Here is a 22738-nt window from a genome sequence, read left to right on the forward strand (position 1 = left end):
TCTTTTAATTTAGCAAATGCCAGTCCCGCTCATTCAGTTGCACAGACCGACATTCTTTTTTTTTTTTGTCATTTTTTTTTAAAAAGAATTAACAAAACAATTAGAAATCATTCCATTCTACATGTACAATCAGTAATTCTTAATAACATCACATAGTTGCATATTCATCATTTCTTAGTACATTTGCATCGATTAAGAAAAAGAAATAAGAAGACAACAGAATAAGAATTAAAACAATAATAGAAAGAAAAAAAAACAAAAAACCTATATCTCACATGCAGCTTCATTCAGTGTTTTAACATAATTGCATTACAATTGGCAGACCGACATTCTTAGCTTCAACTTTAACCCCTTTTCTTTCCTCACCTCCGCATATAATGTATTAGCAAATTGTATTGGCTATTCCTTCAAATTTGTTGGAGAAGCCATAAAATATCGCTCACATGGCTGCCGTGGTTGATGCAAGGCAACACAAAATGGCTAACCTGAAATCTGCCCTCCGCCCTAGCAACAACGGCCACCAATCCCCATCTGACACGTGTCCCTGCATGCTCCCAACCTATATAAGCTTGTGCACTTCCTCAATAAAGAAAACGCCTTCCACTCACTCAGGAGGATTGTCTCCTGAGTCGTGTGCTGTGTGCTCTGTGTCTGTGTGACTGACTCAGTATGGCCACCTACCCTCAGCCATCAGCTAACCAGCCATCACCTAACCAGCCATCAGCTAACCAGCCACCAGCTACCCAACACAAACTAGACCCACATCAACCACGTTTTTATCATCCAGATCCAGCCACTTCCTGTTACCTCCATGTTAGAATGATGTGAATAGTATTCATAGCCAAGCCGCCGTCCTCTATCTGAACACCCGTTAAACCCTCCCAATTCATTCCTGCATTCCCACTTTTAGCCCCTTGCCCTCTCTGTCTACACTTCACACAGCAAAGTGACCATCATGAAAATATTGTCAGATGTTTTCTGCTTTCTGAATAGTTAGCATCTCATTAATAAGGAAACCAAAGGCCTTAAAAATGGCCCTCAACCCCTGTATGACCTGATACACCACTACTTCTGTGACCTTGTCTTCTCCCTCTTGGCCAGTTGCTGCCTTCCTTCCAGCCCCAGGGGCATCCTGGCTATTTCTCCAACAGCAAAGCACGCAGCCACCTCAAGGGCTTTTTGCTTGCAGTACGTGCTGCCTGAAGACCCTCCCCAGCTAGAGTACCTCTTGCTATTGCACCTCAGATGCCACCTAGGCAGGTAGCCTTCCTGCTTCTATCTGTGGTTGATAGTCTTCTGCATAACCCTCATTCCCACCTGACAGGTCATATGTTTTCGTTTATTATCTAGTTTCCCCATTAGAACATAAGCCCCAGCAGACCAGAGACTTTGGGGCTTCATTCCCTGCTTTATTTCCTGCTTTTTTTCTTTTTTTGAATTTAGCTCTCTATCATAGGCTTTTTACCACAATGTCAAAAACAAAAAAATCTATAAACGCAAAATGATTAGTTCTGATGACCTTAGAGGGTTTCAAAATTTTGGTGGCATTTGAGTGGAGTCTTGAAGAATGAGAAGACCTTCAGAAGGGTAGGAAAAGCTCTCCAAAGTGGAATGAAATGCCATCTCCATGTGGGCAGGCGCTCTGGGTATTTTGTTCACTGCTCTTTCCTCAGCAACTTGAACGATACTTAGTATCAGTGGAAACTCAATCTGTGGAATGAATGAGGTTTCAATGAGCATAGGTGTGGAGAGGTGAAATTGCTTGATTAGCTCCAGAAAAAACACTGATGCCTTGTGGTTTACACTTTCAGATTGTATGCAATCACATTAGTCAGAACACCTTGATTGCAAGAAACTGAAATCCAATTTGAACTAGTTTAGGACAAAAGGAAAATTGATTAGATCAAAAGTGGGGTTACACCAGGGAGTCAAATCTTAGGTTAACCAATGCACTAACATCCTCCAGCCAAAGACCACCAGAAACACGCTTGTGGTTAAACAAGTTGGTTTTATCACTCATTGCATCATGGAAGAATGCTCACCATGGAAACCTTAGGGCATCAAGCTAAGAGGGTATTGGAAAGAAGCTACTATAGGATTTGGCTTTCGTTGAATGATTTTGTGAAGATTTTAAAGAAGTAGGACTTTGCTCTAGATTTGATGCTGTCAAAAGGCAAGGGTAATTCTATATTTGGGGATCCTAAGAAATGCCATCCAGAGGGAGGTGTTATGGGTTGACTCATAGCATAAATGATTCATAGATGTTCAAGTCCTAACCCCTGGCCTGTGGGTGTGAACCCATTTGTCAATCTTGTCTTTGGAGATGTTACTAGTTAAAGTGAGGCCAAACTAAATCTGGCTGGGCCTTATCCAATAAGACCAGAATCTATATAAAAGCAGAGGAAATTTGGACACAATAGTAAGAGGCAGAAGGAGACAGATGGCCATGGGAGTTGTAGATTGCCTGCCAGCCTCCACCAGAATTCTTCAGACTTCAGAGGAATCATGATCCTGCCAGTGCCTTGGTTTTGGACTTCTAGCCCCCAAACCTGTGAGACTAATCCCTCTTTAAGCTGACCAACCTGTGGCGTTTGCTGCAGCTGCCCTAGAGGACGAGACAATAAGACAAACAAGAGCAAGGCCGTCGCTATGATTAGCAAAGAAGTGGTCCTAAGTCAGTTATATTAGCCAGCATAAGGGTATGTTTGTTTGTTTGTTTTTTGTGGTTTGGACAATGTTCATCGTGCTTGGACATGATCAGGGAGTGCTCTTGTTTAGTCTTGACCCATCCTGGTCACAGAGAGCCAATACCTGATGCTAATGCTCCATGAAATTGTGTATGTCCCACAAGGAAACACCAGGACCTAGCTGTGAGCATCAAGCCAGCTCCTGGATATCTGCAGCTGCTTTGCTCTTTCTCCTACTCCATAAGGGAATGTGAGAATACAACCAGATACCAGAAAGAACTGAAATCAAGGATTTGAACATATTCAAGTCTCTATTTGCCCATTTCTTCTTTCTCCTTCTCTCTGTAATCCAACTGCATTCTCTTTGCAGTCGAATCTCCTTATTGTGGGAAATATGGTGACTGACAGCTTACAAATTTCACATTTTTGAATGAATATCCAACAACATGCTGACTTTCCCCATTGAAGTTCAGTGAAACCCTTATAAAGGATTCAGGTTGGACAAGCTTAGGTTAGGTGTATATCACTAAACAGCCTGCTAATGTGTGTGAGTATGAGTAGTGGATGCCAGCAGCAGTAGGAAAATAATAGAACCACATGCTAATCAAATGGTGGCAGCAGAGTCTCAATCTGAAAGTCAATTTTCCCAAAGCTTTCCAGAAGAGTCTACAAGAATGCAGTGATTTTCACAAGGTGCAACTTTCTCAAAACTTGCCAACCTTAGGGAAAATTTGCCACTTCTACACTTTGCTCAGATCATCCCAAAAAGAATTGTTGCTTCATGTCTGGTCCCTGCTAAAGCACACAGGGTCCCAGGGCCTGGCAACACAACTTTTACCCTTTCTTAAAAGTTGCTGCACTTTTTTATTTTCCAAGGACCATTTGCTGCACGGAACAGCAACCTTTCCCCTGCAGCAATCTCCAGCCCCTCAATGAGATCACAGGCCATTTCATTTCATAATAGGGTTCTTTTCGTTTTCCCAAGGCATGCAAATTGAAAGGCTCAAATTCGATTTAGCTCTGGTGCTCAAATCTTTGCTCAGCAAAGGAAGGTAGCAAAAGGTGCCAAGTAGAGAATGGCTTAGCTCCTGATGGCTGCACCTGTTAATAGAACTGCTCCCTGCCTTGTCCTTCCATTCTTTATGGCTCCTTTGCCTTCCTCCCAAAGAAGTCATGTCTCAATGTCGATTTGCTTTGAGGATGAGAAAAAAAGTATCACATGGGGAAGGGAAATGGTCATGAATTTGTTGACTGCTTACCACGTAATGAGCACTGGGCAACTGCTATTCATCCTCCCAGTGGCTGTCTGGAGGTAAACAGGAAGCTCCAACTTGCAGATGTGAAACCAAGCCTGTGAGTTGAAGTTTTTTGCTCGAGGGCACACAGCTAATAAATGACAGAACAGGGATTTAATCTCTCCCTCCATTTTCCAAGGATGTATATCATCTAGGGAGCAGGGACCACACAGAGGCAGGGATGGGAAAGAGGTCAGGCAGGAGCTGATGTCCAAGCTCCAGGAGGACATAGCTGGGTGGGAGGAGATCTTTTTTCATAGTTTAGCAGTTTACAGAGAAGAAACTAAATCCAGCTCCTGGAGGCAAGAGAGGTAAACATTAGGCTTGAAGAAGAGTCTGCCTCTCCTTTCTTCCTTCCCTTCAGCTTTCCCTCTTTCCTTTCCTTGCTCCTTCCTTTCCTCCCTCTTTCCCCTCTCTCTGTCTCTTTTCTTTTTTCCCACCCTCCTCCTTCCTTCCTGCCTTTCTCCATCCTCTTGCCTTCTTTCTTCCCTTCCTTCCTTCTTTCCTTCCCTCTTTCCTTCCTTCCTTCCTTCTTTCTTTCTTTCCTTCTCTCCTTTCTTTCAGGTCCAGTGGCCCTTTCCTTCCTTCAGAGCCAGTGTCCCTGAACCTTCAAGTTGCAAAGGTTCTAAACTCAAAAGAATCTCCCATTGTAAGGATTCCAAAGATTTTCTCTTCCAGTCTTCTGTGCCACTTACTCAATGTCTGGGTTTTCTCAACAATAATCCTACCAAACAGACGAGTGACTTCTGTTTGTACCCCTCCAGGAGGCACCATACCTCCCCAAATGTCCCATTTATGTACTAGACAAACCTTCTAGAGTGCTTCATTAAATTGTTCTGAATTTATTTTTCACCATTGGTCTTGGTTCAACTTCTTAGGACCTCAAATAATATATTATCTGACAAATATTTGTGAGCACCTACTGTGCGCCAATCACTCTTACATATGATCAGTTTTTCATGTTTGAAGATAGGGCTCAAAAATCTCTAGCTGTTTTCTTCTGGCTAAATCAAAAGGGAAAACCTTAATTTACACCAAGAATTTGGGTTTATTATTGGTTGACAATGTAATGAGTATAAAATTCATTACCTCATAAGCACCAAACACTTACTCATATAAAATGAAAATCGTAAAACCCATCTACTGGCAGTTTGCCTTCACCTAGCTAGAGATGATGGCTTAATGGAAAGAGTGCTGGTTTTCAACCTGAGAGAAACTAAATTCTTATCACTGCTTCCTCATTTACAAGCTAGGTGACCTTTGGTAAGTGTTGAAGCATCACTGAGTCTCTTATTCCTTATCTATAAAGTAGAAACAGTAGAATCTAAAAATTTTTGCTGAAAGAAGAATGAGAGATTACTTAAATAAAGCACCTGACCCAGGACCTTGAAAAGCAACTGTAACATTAACTGTAAGTACAGCAATAAGAAGTCTATTTGAATTCATATGACAGTGAAGCAATGAAGGGTGTCAAAGATCATTTATTCAAGCACTCTTAAGTTAGCAGATGATGAAAATAAGCTTAAAATGCTTTGCCTAAGATCACACAGCAAAATCAGAGAAAGAACTCCTGACCTCTTTCTTATTTCACTATCCCTGCATGCTCCAAAGCCCTCAGATCAGGCCTGGCAGACTCGGTACGAAGGATGGATCAAAGGAAAGTTCAAGGTGATTTACCCATTTCCCCCTATCCCAGAGCAGCCCTAAATGTATCTTTTCAATATACTGGTGTTCTGAAAAGATTATTTTAAAAAATGTTCTGCTGCTTTAAAAAAATTCTATGTCTATAGAGCACCATGTTCCAATGCCTTGGAGAAAGGATATAGACACGGCTTATATACCTCCCTGTGGACTTTTATCTCTAGAGAGATTACCTTTTTTAAATGTGCATATTCACATAAGCCATCAAGCTTTAATTGTGTGGTTTGCCTGTGAGAAACTTCACTTACTAAGATCAGCTTACTCCTCACTGCCTGGTTCCTCCATTAAAAACCCATTTTAAAGGTTTAGCTCAATTATCTGGGTTGAATGGTTGATAGGAAATTATTTCAAATAATACAGGCAGGCAGATAATTGGAAGCATTTTTCACGAGTGAGATAAGGAGTAGAATATAGCAGCCCTCTTAAGAATAGGGTACAGAGTTTTTCTCTGAATTTTCATTTGAAAGAATCTTTCCACTGAGTACAAAGAACCAACTGCTATCCAAAGTCACAGAGCCTCCTCCTTCTTGCCCAAGACAGCATAAATTTAGGTGGAAAATAGATCTGAATTTTAATAGGAAAATATGGTGATGGGAAGGAAATTTAATTTAAATGTATATGTATTTTTTTTTTTTTTACCTTGCCTCAAGAAGCACCCATTGCAGAGGAAAGGAAAATGCTTTCTAAAATTGTGGATGAGTTATGTCAAGTTAGTTCTTAGTTCTCCAACTTCCATTACTACCCAGTCAACTGACTCACTTTATCCAGCCAAGGGAACTCCTTGCAATCCCATGTGTAAGCAATGCTGTCCCAGGATGCCATTGACCAACACATGCTGAACCCTTTACTTAAAATGCCCTTTCTCATTATGCCTGGCTCCTCTCCATTGTAACACTTGTCATCCTTATTGTTATAAGTCAAATATAATGGTAATAACAGCCATGCAATATCTCACAACTCTCACACTGATCTACTATGATCAATGGCATTATCTCCATTTTATGATGGAAGAAACTGAAGGTCAGAGGGGCAAAGGAAATTGTTCAAGATCACGCCATCAGTGTGCAGTGAGCCTCTGGTGAGGACACGCTCTGATGTCAAGTCATTTATTGTTTTTCCCTTCTGGAAACATGAGTGCCCAGAGAACAGAGAGCTCTGTCTTCATCACATTCCCCAAAGCAAGCAATTTGTTGGTGCTCAATGAATATTTTCTGAAAACCTGTTAAGGCACACATATGTCTGTGTCCACTTCTGTTATGCACGTTCACACTACTGATTGGTAAACATGTAACATGGTCACCTTTCCCAATGGGAAGACACTTTTTGAAGTCCTTTGCCTTGCAAATAATTTAAGAGGTAAAGTGGAAGGACTTCACCAGAGTTACCCCAGGTACTTCCATTCCCTATGATTTCCTAAGAAAAGGGAAATAATATGGTTTATGACTGCTTTCCCTAGGACTCAAGTGCATTAGTTATATAATCTGCATCCCACATTTCCACAGGACACAATTTTACCAAATATTTGCTACTGTATAATACAGATCTTCATTGCTACCCTACAATGATAACTTCTTCCTGTTCACTCATCAAATTAAGCCAATATCACTTTTTTTAATGCTTTTATGTGCCAATTTCTGTATTTGTCAAAATGGGCTACATTATGCTACAGTAATAGCCTGGAAATTTCCATGACTTAAACTAAGAAAATTTATTCCTCACATTACCTGTGCAAAGAAGATTGTTGGGAAGTTTCTGGTCATTGGATAATCCATATCAAGTTGAGCTTTCACACTTCTGGTCAACAAAGATGATGACATAAGACATTTTAGGGTGCCATTTCTACAAAGAATCTTTGAACTGTAACAACAACTGGCAGAAACTTTGTCTTCTAAACTCCAGATTAAAGGGTTATAGCAACTAGGCAAGTGCTGAATCAAGAAACCAGAGCCTTAAAAAATGTTAGGAAACCTCTTGGTGCCCTTGCTGTCCCTTTACCACCCCCTCCCCAGTGTGGTGTAGAGATAGCCTACACTCCCGCTGGGGGACCCCAGCACTGCTCTGGAGGAAGCAGAGCAACCCCTACGTGCATAGTGGGGTAACTGTCTCTTAATACCAGTCTATCTAGAAATATCCTGAAAGGTTGAATCAGGACAATTGTTTATAGTTGGCCCTTCTGGAACTTGCCCTACAAGCAGAAGCAGTAAGACAAAGGATTATGGCATTAAGACACACCTGTAGTAGAATACCCCCGGGGCAGGGATCGGGGGCTATTTTATTAAGATTCTTATTAACAGGGGAATTCCTAAGACAATGAGAGGACCCAAGCCCAGGAAAAAATGAAGGCTCAGAGCAAAAACATAGAGAAAACTCTGCACTTTACTTTGCTGCAGGTTGATCTCCTTGCTACAAGGGCTAAACTCTGAAGGAGAGCACCAGCCAACTCAGAGCTCATTTGCAAAGACTGTGAAAGATTTCTTTTCTTTGATTTGGTTTATTTGTTTTTGTTAACTCCCAGAACTCAAGGAAATCGCTGTTATTTCACTATCTGGGTACAAGCCTATGGAATAGACAGCTCAAAGACTAAATGCCAGAATTAACACATAAAATATTATGATTTACAGTGAGTAGAAAAGATCACAAAACAAACAAAGAAACAGGAAATAATGACTCCTCCAAGGGAACAAGATAAAAATTCGGAAACCATCAATGTAGAAAGTCAGACTTTGGGCGTACTGGATAAAGACTTTAAAAAACTATCTTCAATATGCTCAAGAAAATAAAGGAAAACAAGGAGAAAGAACTAACAAATACCAGGAAAATGATGAATGAACAATCTGAGAATCTCAATAAAGAGAAACAAAATTTTTTAAAAACCAAACAAAAATACTGGAGTTGAATACCACAATAGCAGAAATGTAAAATTCCCAAGTTTGCTGCAAAAGATTTGAGCTGTCAGATTAAAGAATTTAAAAACTTAAACAAAAGAGACTTGAAATGTTTCAGGCTAAGGAAGGGAAAGAAAAAGAATGGGGGAAAAAAGGGTACAGAGCCTACGAGATCTGTAAGACACTGTCAAGCATAGCAGTACAAGCCTTGCAGGAGTCCCAGAAGGAGAAAAAAGAGAAAGGAGTAAAAGGAATATTTAAGGAAATAATTGCAGAAAACTTCATAAATTTAATGAAAGATGGGATTATCCACATTAAAGAAGCCCAACAAATGTCAAAAGGATAAATTCAAAGAGAATCATGCCCAGACACATATTAGACAAACTTGAATTCCAAGGAAGAAGAGAGTTCTGAAAGTTACATATAGAACATATGAAGCAAATATTGACAAATTTAAGAAAGAAATGGGCAATTCTTTATTAATAGTAGGAGACTTCAGCATACCACTTTTTCAATACTGGCAAATATATCTTGGCAGAAGATCAATAAGGAAATAGACAACTTACATCTACTATAAATCAACTTGACCTAACAGACATATATAGAACACTTCATCCAACATAACAGAATACTCATTCTTTACAAGAGTCCATGGGACATTCTCCAGGATAGACCATATGTCAGGATACAAAAGAAGGCTCAATAAATTTACAAATGTTGAAACCGTACAGTGTATATTCTCTGGCCACAATGGAATGAAACTAGAAATCAAATACAGAGAGTGAAATGGAAAATTCACAAATATGTGTAAATTAAATAACACATTCTTAAACAATTTGTCAAAGAAAAAGTCACAAGGGAAATTATAAAATATTTTGAGGTGAATTAAAAGGAAAATACAACATACCAAAAGTTATGAAATGTGGCAAAGACAGTGTTGAGAGGTAAATTTGTAGCTCTAAATGCCTACATTAAAAAAGAAGAAAGATTTCAAATCAGAGACCTAAGCAGAACTGGAGGATGTAGAAAAAGAAGAGCAAGCTAAATCCAAACAAGCAGGAGGAAAGAAATAACAAATATGAGAGTAGAGGTAAGTGAAAATAGAGAATTAAAAAAAAAACAGTATTGAGAACTGATGAAACCAACAATTGGTTTTTCTAAAATATCAATAAAATTGACAAACCTTTAACTAACCTGACAAAGATAAAAGAGTGAGGGTGCAAATAAGTAAAATAAGAAATGAAACGAGAAACTGACACCATAGAAATTAAAAATGATTAAAAGAGGATGCTGTGAACAACTGTATGGCAACAAATTAGAAATTCTAGATCAAATGGGCAAATTCCTAGAAATATGCAAAAAAAATTATGGACCAATATCTATTAATATAAATGCAAAATTCCTCAAATAATATTAGCAAATGAACTCTAACAGCACATTAAAAGAAGTATATGCCATGAGCAAGTGGGATTTGTCCTAGGGCTGTAAGGATGGCTCAACATAAGAAAATCAATTAAAGTAATGCATTTCATTAATAGAACAAAGGGAAAGAAACACATAATCATCTCAATTGATGCAGAAAAGGCATCTGAGAAAATCTATACCCCTTCTTGATAAAAGTAATTGGAAAATTAGGAATAGAAGAAAACTTCCTCAACATGATAAAGGTTATATATGAAAAATCCACAACTAACATCATGCGCAATGATGAAACACTGAAAACTTTCCCTATATGATCAGGAATAAGAAGATGCCCACTGTTACCACAGTTACTCAGTATTGTAATGACATTATTCAATGTTGTACTGATTAGACAAGCAAAAGAAATAAAAGGCATCCAAATTGTAAAAGAAGAGTAATACTTTCCTTAGTTGCAGATGACAAGATAATATCCACAACAAAGCTGCTAGAACTAATAAGTGAATTCACCAAATGTGGGGTAAAAGATCAACATGCAAAAATCATCAGTATCTCTATACACTAGCCATGAGCAAACCAAAGAAGAAATCAAGAAAAAAAAAATCCATTTACAATAACCACTAAAAGAATCATTTACCTAAGAATGAATTTAACCAGGGATGTAAAGGACTCGTATATGGCAAACTAAAAAAGATTGCTAAAATAAATCAAAGAAGGCCAAATGAGCGAAAGGACATTCCATATTCATGGATCAGAAGATTAAATATTGTTAAGATGTAAATTCTACCCAAAGTGATTTATAGATTCAATGTATTCCCAATTAAATTTCTAATTGACTTCTTTACAGAAATTGAAAAGCCAATCATCAAATTTATATGAAAGGGTAAGGGACTCAAAATAGCAAAATACATCTTGAAAAAGAATGAATTTGGGGGACTAACACAATCTGATTTTTAAAGTTATTATACAACTACATTAGTCAAAATGGTACGATGCTGATACAAGGACAGAAATACAGACCAAAAGAATTGAATTGGAGGTTCAGGAAAAAACTCTCATATTCATAGACAATTGATTTTTTTCTTTCTTTTTTTTTTTTTTTTTTTTGTATGGGCAGGCACTGGAAATTGAACCCAGGTCTCTGGCATGGCAGGTGAGAACTCTGCCTGCTAAGCCACCGTGGCCCACCCAGCCAATTGGTTTTTGACTAAGGCACTAATTCCAGCTCAGTGTGGAAAGAACAATCTCTTCAACAAATGGCACTATTAAAAATGGATAACCATATGCAAAAGAATGAAGGTGGACTCCCACCTCACATCATATACAAAACTAACTCTAAATGTATAAGAGAACTAAATATAAGAACCAGAACTATAAAACTCCTAAAAGGAAACATAGTGGAAACATAGTGAGGCATTCTTCAGACATTGTGTTAAGCAATGGTTTCTTAGGAAAATAAAGGAAAAGAGGTAGATATGTAGGACTTCATCAAAATGTAAAAGGTCTCTGCATCAAAGAAGTTTATTATGAAAGTAAAATGACACCCTCCAGAATGGGAGAAAATACTTGGAAACCATATATCTAATAAGGGTTTAATATCTAGAATATATGAAGAAATCCTATGACTCAACAACAAAAAGACAACCCAATTAAAAATTGGGCAAAAGATTTGAATAGACATTTCCCCAAAGAAGATATACAAAATGACCCATAAGCACATGGAAGGATGTTTAGCATCATTAGTGATAAGATAAATGCAAATCAAAATCATAGTCCTATATTATTTCACACCCACTAGAATGGCTACTATTAAAAAAATGGAAAATAATAAATATTGGAGAGGATGTGGAGAAATAGGAACATTCATTTATTATTGGTGGGAATGTAAAATGGTGCTGCCACTGTGGAAACATTATCTGTACCCTCATGGTACTTACAATACAGCATGAGACACAGGGTTTAATGGAACAAGCATCCAAACAGATTTAAGATGCAATGATCATAAGTGCTATGAGAGAAATCTTGAATAACAGGACAGCATATGAAAAAGATTTGAATTTATATGGTCAGATTACTGAAGACTATCCTGATAACATAATGAGCAGACAAGAATCTGAATGATAAGTAGGAGATAAATGAAAAACCAAAAGAGAGAAGAGCATTTGTTCTGAAAGAGGACAAATTTATTCCTTCAACAAATATTTATTGAGCATATGCTATATATTTAAAACAGTCACTATTAGATGCTGGGAATGCAATGGTGAACAAAACATACATAATCCCTTGGTTCATGAGTCCATTGGGCAATGAAAGGAGTGGTTGGAGAAAGAGAATGACTGGTATCCACAGGATGGGTCATCCTATCCACTTGATTATTAAAATGTTCTCCTGCTGATGTCATCCTCTGGTGAGCATTTACATGGGACACGAATATCTTCATATTTTTGCTGACTCAGAAAAGTCTATCTACATACACCTTCCCCAGACCTCTTTGTTACCAATTTTCCAATCCTGTTTCTTCCAACTTCCTGACCATCCCACCAAACCATTAGTCACGGCCCATGAGTCAATAAACCAATTCCCCTCTGATCAGTTCTCTTCCAAACAAAATGAACAACAAGGACACTGTCCAAAGTTTTGCCCACTGGGAGAATATCCCCTCACCACTGTTCATTAAGGACATTCCAGAAAGTGGCTGCAGCCCTGCAACTGTCCACTTTTGCATGGTACCTGCATATCGTACAGAACCATCTGTAAATGAATCCCAAGTTTTCTCTGCCTCAGTCAACTGATTGTAAGGAACTCCCCAATTGGCCATAGGTCTGGTCTGGGAAAGAGAAGGTAATGGGTCAGGAGGGAGGACTGTGGCCATTTGGGCCACTTCCTCATGTAACTTGTGACTTCAAAACCCACTTGAGACATATCTTACATATACCATTTCCATTTTATGATGGAGTGCTGCTGCACATACCCAACTTTATCGCTTGGTGAGTCAGACAACACCCAGCTCATAATAGGCAACTCATATCTCATGGTAACTTGGTGGCTCATGGTAACTTGGTAGTTCATGGTTAAGCAGTCAGTCTCTACTAATGTCCAGTAGCAGTCCAAAAGCTGTTTTTCAAAAGGAGAGTAGTTATCTACAGCAGATGGTAATGCTTTGCTCCAAAATCCTAAGAGCCTGCATTGTGATTTTCCTACAGGGCCTGCAAGAATCACCAGACAACATCTCTATCTGCCACTGACACTTCCAGCACCATTAGATCTGCTGAATCATATGGTTTAAGTGGCAGAGCAGCTTGTACAACCGGACCTATTGCAAACCCTCCTCTTGTTCCAGTTCCCATTCAAACTTAGCGGCTTTTCTCAACATTCAGCAAATGGGCAGGTGTAGCACAATCAAATGGAGTATGTATTGTCTCCAAAATCAAAGAGACCAACCATGCTTTGTACCTCTTTTTTAGTCATAGGAGGGGCCAGATGCAACAACTTATCCTTCACTTTAGAAGGGATATCTTGGCATGCCCCACAATATTGGGCACCTGGAAATTTCATTGATGAGGAAGGCCCCTTTATTTTTGTTGTATTTTTAATTTTTGTTGTATTTATCTACCATCCTCTGACATCTCTTACCAACTGTCTAGACTAGTTGCTACTTCTTGCTCACTAGGTGAAATTAACATGAGATCATCAATATAATGGGCCAGTGTGATGTCTTGTGGGAAGGAGAAACAATCAAGGTCCCTACAGACAAGATCATGACATAGGGCTGGACAGTTGATATACCCCTGAGGCAGGATAGTGAAGGTATTCTGCTGGCCTTGCCAGCTGAAAGCAAATGTTTCTGATGGTCTTTACTTACAGCTATTGAAAGAAAGCATCTGCCAGATCAATAGCTGCATGTCAGGTAGCAGGGAATGTGTTGATTTGCTCGAGCAATGATACCACATCTGGAAGAGCAGCTGCAATTGGAGCTGATAAGTTTACAATTATCTACAGTCATACTCCAAGACCCACCTGTTTTCTACACAGGCCAAATAGGAGAGTTGAATGGGGATGTGGTGGGAATCACCACCCCTGTTTCCTTCAAGTCCTTCAGAAAGGCATTAATTTCTGCAATCCCTCCAGGAATCTGGAATTGCTTCTAGTGTACTATTTTGGTAGATAGAGGCAGTTCTAGTGCCTTCCACTGGGTCTTTCCTACCATAATAGCCCTCACTCCATGAATTAGAGAGCCAATGTAGGGATTCTGCCAGCTGTTGAGTATATCTATTCCAATTATGCATTCCAGAACTAGGAAAATACCTACAGAATGGGTCTGGTGACCCACTGGACCCACTCTGAGATGGACCTGAGCTAAAACTCCATCAATTACCTCAACTACATAAGCCCCTACTCTGACTGGTGGACTAGAGCGACATTTTGGGTCTTGTAAAATTAGTGTCACTTCTGAGCCAGTGTCTAATAAGCCCTGAAATATCAGATCATTCCCTTTTCCCCAGCGCACAGTTACCCTGGTAAAAGGCCATCAGTCTCTTGGGGGAAGGCTGGAAGGAAGATTAACAGTATGAATTTTTGGCAGTGTAACAATGTCCTACCCCAGGGATACCCAGCTTTACCCTCATTCAAGGGGCTCTGGGTCTGTAAACTCTCAAGCCTGGAAATTGTTTAAGGGGTAATGACTCTCTAGTCTTGTAGCTTAAGTTAGACTTTTATTCACTTGACCTAGAACTCTTCTGCTTATACAGATCAAAGAATTTAGTAGACTGCCCATATATTTTGCTTCTAGGTACCCCATGGTCTACTAAACAACACCACAAGTCTCTGTGAGTCAGATTATTTTAACTGCTGCTTTGAGTCTGCTGTCCATTATGGTGGCCACACCCACATTGTCTATGAGATTAACTTGCCACATGACTTCTGCAAATTTAGAATGTGAGCATCCCTGTTGTGTTCAAGGATTCCAGCTCATTTACAGCAGTTCCCATGGTGATATCTGACCTATAGAGAAGGTGACTACATATTTAGGGATGATGGAGCTAATTTCATGAATTTATTCCTCACAGTCCTGGTAAAATTTATGTCCCCTGAACATTATTGGGGTGTGTGAGCAGGTCTTCCATGAGAAGACCTAACATTTCAATCTATTTAAGTCTTTGGTTCCCCTCATCTACATTGTACCAAGGTAGTTTTGGTATTTCAACCTTAGGTAATGTCAACCACCTTTTGATCCATGCTTTAGCCACCCACCAAACTATTAATGCCCTTTCTAACCCCTCAAGCTACAACACTGAGTGCAGAATCTCTGCTTAGTGGGCCCATATCAATAAATTCAGTCTGATCCATTTTTATATTCCTTCCACTGTTATCACACAGCCTCAATATCCATTCTCACACATATTCCCCTGATTTCTGTCTATATAGATTAGAAAACTCATGCAGTTATTTTGGAGTATAGCACACTTCCCCATGGGTCACGATTTGCACCTCACCTTTCAGGGACTGTTGGGACTTTTGTCTAAAAAAGTTACGGATTTTGAAGAAAAGAAGCGCACTAGTGGTGGGTCAGGAAGAGAATTAGAAGTGACTTTCAAGCCAACTACCCCAGGGCATTCTGTTGCAGTTTCATCTGGTAAAACTGATGATGACAGAGGAGTGAGAGCTGTTGTTTCTCCAGGGGAGGTGGTTACAGGTTTAGTAGGCATTGAAGGGTTAATCTCTTTAGGTGGAGGTTGGATGACAGACTCTTCAGAGCAGACTGGAGGTCAAGAAGCTGCTTCCTCAAGACAGGCTGGATGTGATGAGGCTGTTTCCTCAGGGTATACAATTAGAGATTCAGCTAGCAAAGACTCAGCAGAATCAAGGGTTCTAATGTTCCCACAGCCATTGCTATCAACCAGTATGCCCCCATCACTAGTTTCAGGGCCCCATTCTTTAGCAATCAATGCTTTTAACAGCAGATACCCTGCAAGGTTGAGATTTTAGTTTACTCTGTGAACTTGCTTCTTGCAAAATGTGACTCTGTGTCTGGTTTTCAGAGATCTCAAGTCTGCAAACATAAGAAATAATATTTTCTTCCAGGACACACAAAGAAGCTTTTACATGTTTCATGTGCCATTTAAATTGCAAATTTGAAGTCTTCAGCTCATCTGCTTCTCTTATGACTGTATCCAGGGTACCTAAAAACAACCAGCCAACATCATTACACCTCTTAAGTTCACAAAACCCTGTTAAGGTGTCAAAAACACTGTCACCCAAAGCCGTGCCTCATATAAGTGTACAAGTAGCAGAAACAAATGGTTATATTTTGCATATCTCTATTGCCAACTCATGCTATGGACTATCAGTGCCATCTTGATTATTAGAGATAGAGTTATTAGTACCTTTGCATCTAATCAGAGTAGGAAACTAATTGTAAAAACCCAGTTTTAAGATTCTGTTTCTCAAGAATCATTTCTGGTACCAAACTGTATTAATAAAGGTTCTCTAGGGAAACAGAACCAATAAGAGATATCTATAAATATGTGATTTTATATAAAAGTTATGAAGTTGTGGCAATGCACAACTCCAAATTCTATGGGGCTGGCCATGGGCTGAAAAGCTCCAATGAAGGTTTTCAGTGAATCCCCAGGACAGACTGTCTGGTGGAAGTGGAAAGAGGACTGTCTTCTGACTTCTGCTTAAAAGCCTTCAACAGATTAAATTAAACATCACTAATTGTGGAAGACACTCCCCTTGGCTGACTGCAGATATAATAAACCATGGATGTAATCAATATGCTGACAATTTAATAAACCAGTTTTCTGGTTTATTGGACAGTCACAAAATATCCTTGCAGTAATGGTTAGCCCAGTGTTTGCTTGACCAGACAACTGGGCACCATCACCTGGCCAAGTTAACACATGAACTTAACCGTTACAATGGGTATGCAAGAACCTGCAAAACTGAGATTCTGGGATTTGCAATCTTTTCCATATTCTTGGGCATTCCTTTAATAGTACTTTTGGTGTTGTTTCTGGGTTCCCTCCGTAGCAAATCTTACTCAGGGTTTAGACAGAATTTCTAATTGGATATACCCATCAATTCCAATCATTACACATGCCACTTAGATTCTTGGCTCCACTTCCAAACAGCCTCCATGGACAACATGACTTTCTGGTCTTCTACAAATTCAGGTGCCTCTTTTCCCTTCAATTAGTACTACCAAGCACACATCAGTGATCCAATCCTCAGTTCAACATAAATGAACAGAAAAAGACAGAATATGTGGCTCTTGTATTCTGAGGGCTTGGAGGAAAATGCTAAAGTGGAAAGGACACTGAACTTCAAATCAACAGTGGATTCGGATGCTGGTCCTGCCATCAACCTCCAGGAAATCAGGCTAACTGAGGGGGGGTAGTGGATGATGGGAGTCACTGATGGAGTGGCCCACTGATGGAGCATGTAGAACCTTATTGTCTGGTAAAGAGTGTGGGCTTAAAATTGGAGGCCATGGGCCAGAACTATTTTTTTGGCTATTCCAGGTATTTATTTTTTTAATTTATGGCATTTAAACATCCAGAGATCCCATGTAAAGTTAAAGATTAATTTATTGTCCTGTAAAATCAAAAGAAAGGTGTACCTCTATCAGGCCCAACTTTTCACATGGTAACAAAAGAGTTTCCAAAAGGCCTCTCCAGTTTGCCATACTCTCTACCACCACCTTTTAAATCCCCATTATTGATACTTAACCTACTATGCATATTTTATTTATTTGTCTGGTCCTGTTGGCACTTCCTCCAGTTGTCTACTCTCATAAAGCAAATTATCTCAAAATTAGTGGTTCAAAACAACAACCATTTTATTATCTCATGATTTTTGTATCAGAAATTCAGGCATCACTCATGGATAGCTTCTGATCTGCATGGCATTGTCTGTGGTTCCTTGGTGGTATTCACTTGGTATCTGAATTAATCTGGAGGGACCAACATAACTTCATGTACATGCCTGGTGCCTTCTCTTAAAGTCTAAGTTCAGCCAGACCCCTCACCTTCTTCATATAGTCAGACTTTTTAAGGGCATGTTAGGGTCCAAGAAACCAAGGTGAAAGTTGACACTGAAATAGTGTCGCTTTTGCTGCACTCAACTGGCCAAAGCTATAACAAACTCAGGGGAAAGCACATGGACCCCATTTCTTGGTGGTAGGATGATAAAAAATTGCAGCCATATTAATCTACCAGAGTCCATCATATATATTATCCCACACGAAAAATGCCTTTATCCCCTCCAAATATCCTCAAATCTCATCACTGTACAGTATCAGCTTGAAGTGCAAGATCTCATCATTTAATGCAGGACCAGATATGCATGAGGTTTCTTGAGCGTAGTTCCCCAAAGACCGCTTCCTAATTCTGAAGTCCTGTGAAATAAACAGGTGACCTCTCCCTCCACACAATGGTACAGCAGATAACTGCAAGAGACACTACAGTTCACAGGGAAAAAAAGAATCACATAACAATCACTAGACCATTCAATTCTAAAAACCCAGCTGTGATTTTGAAACTAGTTCCTTAATTAGGGCCCAGTTTTGCCCCAGGAAATCATTCTCCACAAATCATCATTATGGTTCTTGATCCTGCCCTCTGTGTCATCTTTTCTTTACAAAATAAACTTCTTCTTCAACTGAAGGAGGCTTCTCAGCTTTCTTGCTTAAAATAGAAGGTTGAGCATCCAAAGGGCTATTTCAACTTTGCATGGTTTCTGCCTCTTCCAGTCCAAGCTAATACAATCCTTTTGAAAAGTTTGTGGATTTCTCATGTATCACAGTATAACCCCTCTCTATCAGAAAAAAAGCTAGACTCATGTTCTATTCTGAGATAGGTAAATCTCTACTTTGAGCTGTCCATGAAGCATTATGGGACAAAACTCTTAAGATTCTTGAACTTCTGTTGTCTAGACCAGGGGTTTGCCAGGTATGCCTCTAAATTTTTCTGAGGTCCTTACAAAGGTTCTTAAATTCTTGATACATCTTTACCCTACATCCATGTCTTACTATCCTGGATGTGATCTTTTCCTTCTTGGCCATTTCTTACTTCGAGAATATCTTGCTGCCTGCAAAGTCTCTTGTCCCTTTTAATTTTGTTTGAAAACTGAATAGTTCCTTCTTCAATTCATAATTTACTTTATAACAGAATGACATATTCAGATGGCACATTCAACATGATGTCTATCAATCTCCTTAGCCAAATCCTCCTGCTCATTACATTATTTTATACTTTTTATGGTACCAAGAGTCTTCTCCAGGGCCTTCCATGTTCACAAAACAGACCACTCATAATTAGTGCCTTATGTTTTAAGTTTGTGCTATGGTAGCACTTCTCCCAGCAACTAAATTTGTTGTAGCTATCTATTCTGGACAACAGATAGCTGCAAAATAACCAATCTAAACAGCTATCACTTTATTATACCTCATGATTCTGTGGGTCAAGAATTTTGGCAGGACCTATCTGGGTGACCCTCTGGCTCCTCATGATGTTGGCTGGAGTCAGTCAGTGATATTCTGCTGGTGGCTGGCCCATCTGGAAGGTCCACAACAGCTTCACTGCTGCCTGGCACGTTGGTGGGGTGGTTGGAAGTCTGGGTTCAGCTAGGTTCTTCCCTTCCCAGTGAAGTCTCTGGACTTGTGCAGGCAGTTCCTCCAGCAAGGTAATTGCCCATTTTACATGACAGACCATGGCTCCAAGAGTACAAAGCTGAAGACAATTAAATCATAGGTCAGAATTTGGAAAGACTTACCTCTGACACCTTATTGATCAAAGCATTTCATAGACCAGCCCAGATGAAAAGGGAGGAAAAACAGATACTTTGTCTCAATGGGGTGAGTGTCCTCAAATTTCAGACATCTTTAATCTGCCACGGCCTATGAATATGCATCTCCTGCATTATCCTATGGACAACTGGGAACCATGGAAGGTTGTAAGCAGGGGAGCAATGGTGCCAGATCACTGTCTCAGATATGTATACCAAAGGGAGGAGGGATGTGAAATTGGAATCCAGGAGGCCAGTGAGGAAATACTTTCAATCCTAAGGTGACTGGTGGCAGCTCTAATTAAGGGTGTCGGTGAGTTTTTGACAGGAAGATATGTATTCAATTAGTATTTAGGAGACAGAATCAGCATAGTATAGGAAATTAATGATCAAGAAGATTCAAAGCCAACTCGCAGGTGAGAGAATGATGGTGCCATCAGCTGAGAAGAAATTCAAGGCAAGGTTGAAGTCTTCTGGACAAGCAGTGAGTGTGGCTCAGATTTCACGGTAAAATCAGAGATGGTGCGTTTAGTTTGCAGCTCTCTCCTGGAACACAGCCAGAAGCAGTGGCTTCTAGCCCAGTGGGGTAGGGGGATATGGTTTGGCTAGCAGTAATGAAGTAGAGCTAAAATGTCATCTTTTGTGAGCCATTTCAGTTCTACTTGAAATGAAATTTCTCTTTCTCTTCATCTGTGTTTGTTTAGTAAGGGAAATGAGAGAGGGAGAAAAAGGATGTGTTTTCTCATTCCAGCTCACAGTTCCCAGTCACCATGGAGGGAAGTATATGCTTTTCAACCTCAGAGTGGTAGTTAGAACCCATTCATTAATGCTCATAAAGCTCATTGAGGTTGAAAATCTGTGTGTTGTATGGAGATTATTATTCTGATATTACAGGAACTTCATTTTCAGTGTTGACCTCTAAGGAAATTAGCTGAGCTGCCTTAATTAAATTAATGAGAAGAGCATAGTCAGTTCCGCTCACTAACATTCTTCAAAAAAATCAACTGAAAGACGGAAACTTAAAAGCATAATGTGACATTAGGAAGATTGTAGGAAGCATGATTACCGTCTACTTCTTCTGCTGTTGTACATTTAACCCCTGCTCAAAGAAGGTTTGAGAATCAATAGCAGAAGATGCGAGGCTGGATGGAGTCTGAGATGAAAGCTGGTATTGGGGAAATGGTGTTTTGAATTTAGGAAGCTCAGTTTAAAACCATGTAGTCACGCTTTTGATGAAAACATATAGTTTTCTTGCTTTAAAAAAAGTGAGCCTTGGGCCCACCTTTCTTGGACTGTGAGTCACTAATTCCTGGTTTCCAATTTTGAACAACTTTGGGCAGGTTGCTTAAGCTGCATGTACCCTGAATCTATAATATAAGGTACATTTTTTAAAAATGAAAGGTTGGTATGGGAATTAAATCAGTTAGAATGGTGTCTGGTGCATGAATTAGTAATAGTAGCTATAGGGGCAGCAATATAACAGCGGCAGTGGTGGCCACTTGATCATTCACCAAACATTCAACAAACTTTTCCTCCTGCTGTGTTGCTACTGTGAACGAGGCACAGGGCTAAGCAAGGGTATTTTAAAAAGAAATAAAATAACCCTACCTTCAAAGAACTGCAGTCAGTCTGCTCATTCATTCATTCTTTTGTGTATCCATTCAACCGATTGACAAGCACCTATTGAACGCCTACCATAAGCAACGCTGTGTAAGCACTGGAGAATTTACAAAGACAAATCGAATATTCACTGCCAACAGGAACGCACGATGATTTCACTGAGCCTTCCATCAATTTGACCTGCACACATTGAATCCTTTCTCTGTCCCAGGCACTGTACTAGGGAGTAAGATGCTCTGGAAAAATTCTGGATTTGGTTTTAGAAATCCTCATTTTACATCAGAGAACAGACACTTATTAAATTCTGCCAAGTTTTGTCCCTTCTTTTAGCCTCACCTCCTTCACCTGTACATCGGTGCTCTTTTCTCACCTCCTTCACCTGTACATCGGTGCTCTTTTCTCACCTCCTTCACCTGTACATCGGTGCTCTTTTCTGTGTTCTAGGAAACATGCGAAGTCTTTGTGAGCAGCACGTGAGTCAGGGTCGGAGACTTTAGTCTGTTACACAAATGCCCCAGGTGATGTTAGGATTTATCAACCTGGTGGACATGACAACACAAGTGTAAATATCTGATGGAATACACTGACAATTCATGATCAAGAAACCAGAAATGCTCAAACTGTCTCAGAATACCAAGGGTCATTCCTCAAGTGTGGGATAATAATAATAATTTATGTCTTACATAATGTAACTATATGTTTACAAGTTCAGTGTAATTTATAATAATCATTACCATCATCATCACTATATTGTACCAAAGCATGGTATTTAAAATGAAGGCTTTAAAATCAGAGAGATGTGAATCTGGACTTGTCTGCACCACTTTCTAGCTGTACTCTTGCATAAGTCAATTCATTTCTCCAAACCCCAGCTTCCTAATACTAAAATGGAGATGATAATCAGAACTACGTCACAACGTCGTTTATACAGATTAAATTACATGCATGAATGCTTGCTGCTTATTGCTCTTCCTAGCACACATGGCTTGGTAATTGGTAGTTATTCATAATATTATTAATATTACTGTAGAAATCTTCTGGTGTAAAAATAACAAAAATGATTACACTGCTCACAAATTAGAAAAAGCACTTTTTCAAAACTGAGATTAAAAGGCATATAAATGAGTACACTTTATCCGTGAAAAAATGCACTATGTGTAAATGCATCGCAGAAACGAAATTAAGATGGTCCGAATATAGTTAGCATAGACATGTACTGTTTGGAAATATAGTGTAGAAATGGAACAAAAAGATTTAACTCCATGTAGGACAGAACTATTGCTCAGAAATGGAGCAGAGATATGGCACAAAAATGATTAAAGCCTTCTTTCTATACCAGGCAGTA

At 39.4% G+C, this 22738-nt stretch overlaps 1 long non-coding RNA gene across 1 annotated transcript; it reads right to left on the reverse strand.

Annotated features, from left to right (window-relative positions):
• Nucleotides 1-1397: 1397 nt before the first annotated feature.
• On the reverse strand, nucleotides 1398-4591 carry LOC143686524 (uncharacterized). The gene is made up of 3 exons (XR_013177235.1): nucleotides 4460-4591; nucleotides 3947-4073; nucleotides 1398-1710 (listed from the first exon to the last, which is right to left on the reverse strand). It is a non-coding gene; the product is annotated as an uncharacterized LOC143686524 (long non-coding RNA).
• Between the last annotated feature and the right edge of the window lie 18147 nt (nucleotides 4592-22738).

This window comes from Tamandua tetradactyla, chromosome 6 (genome assembly GCF_023851605.1).
Source record: "Tamandua tetradactyla isolate mTamTet1 chromosome 6, mTamTet1.pri, whole genome shotgun sequence".
Classification (NCBI taxonomy): domain Eukaryota; kingdom Metazoa; phylum Chordata; class Mammalia; order Pilosa; family Myrmecophagidae; genus Tamandua; species Tamandua tetradactyla.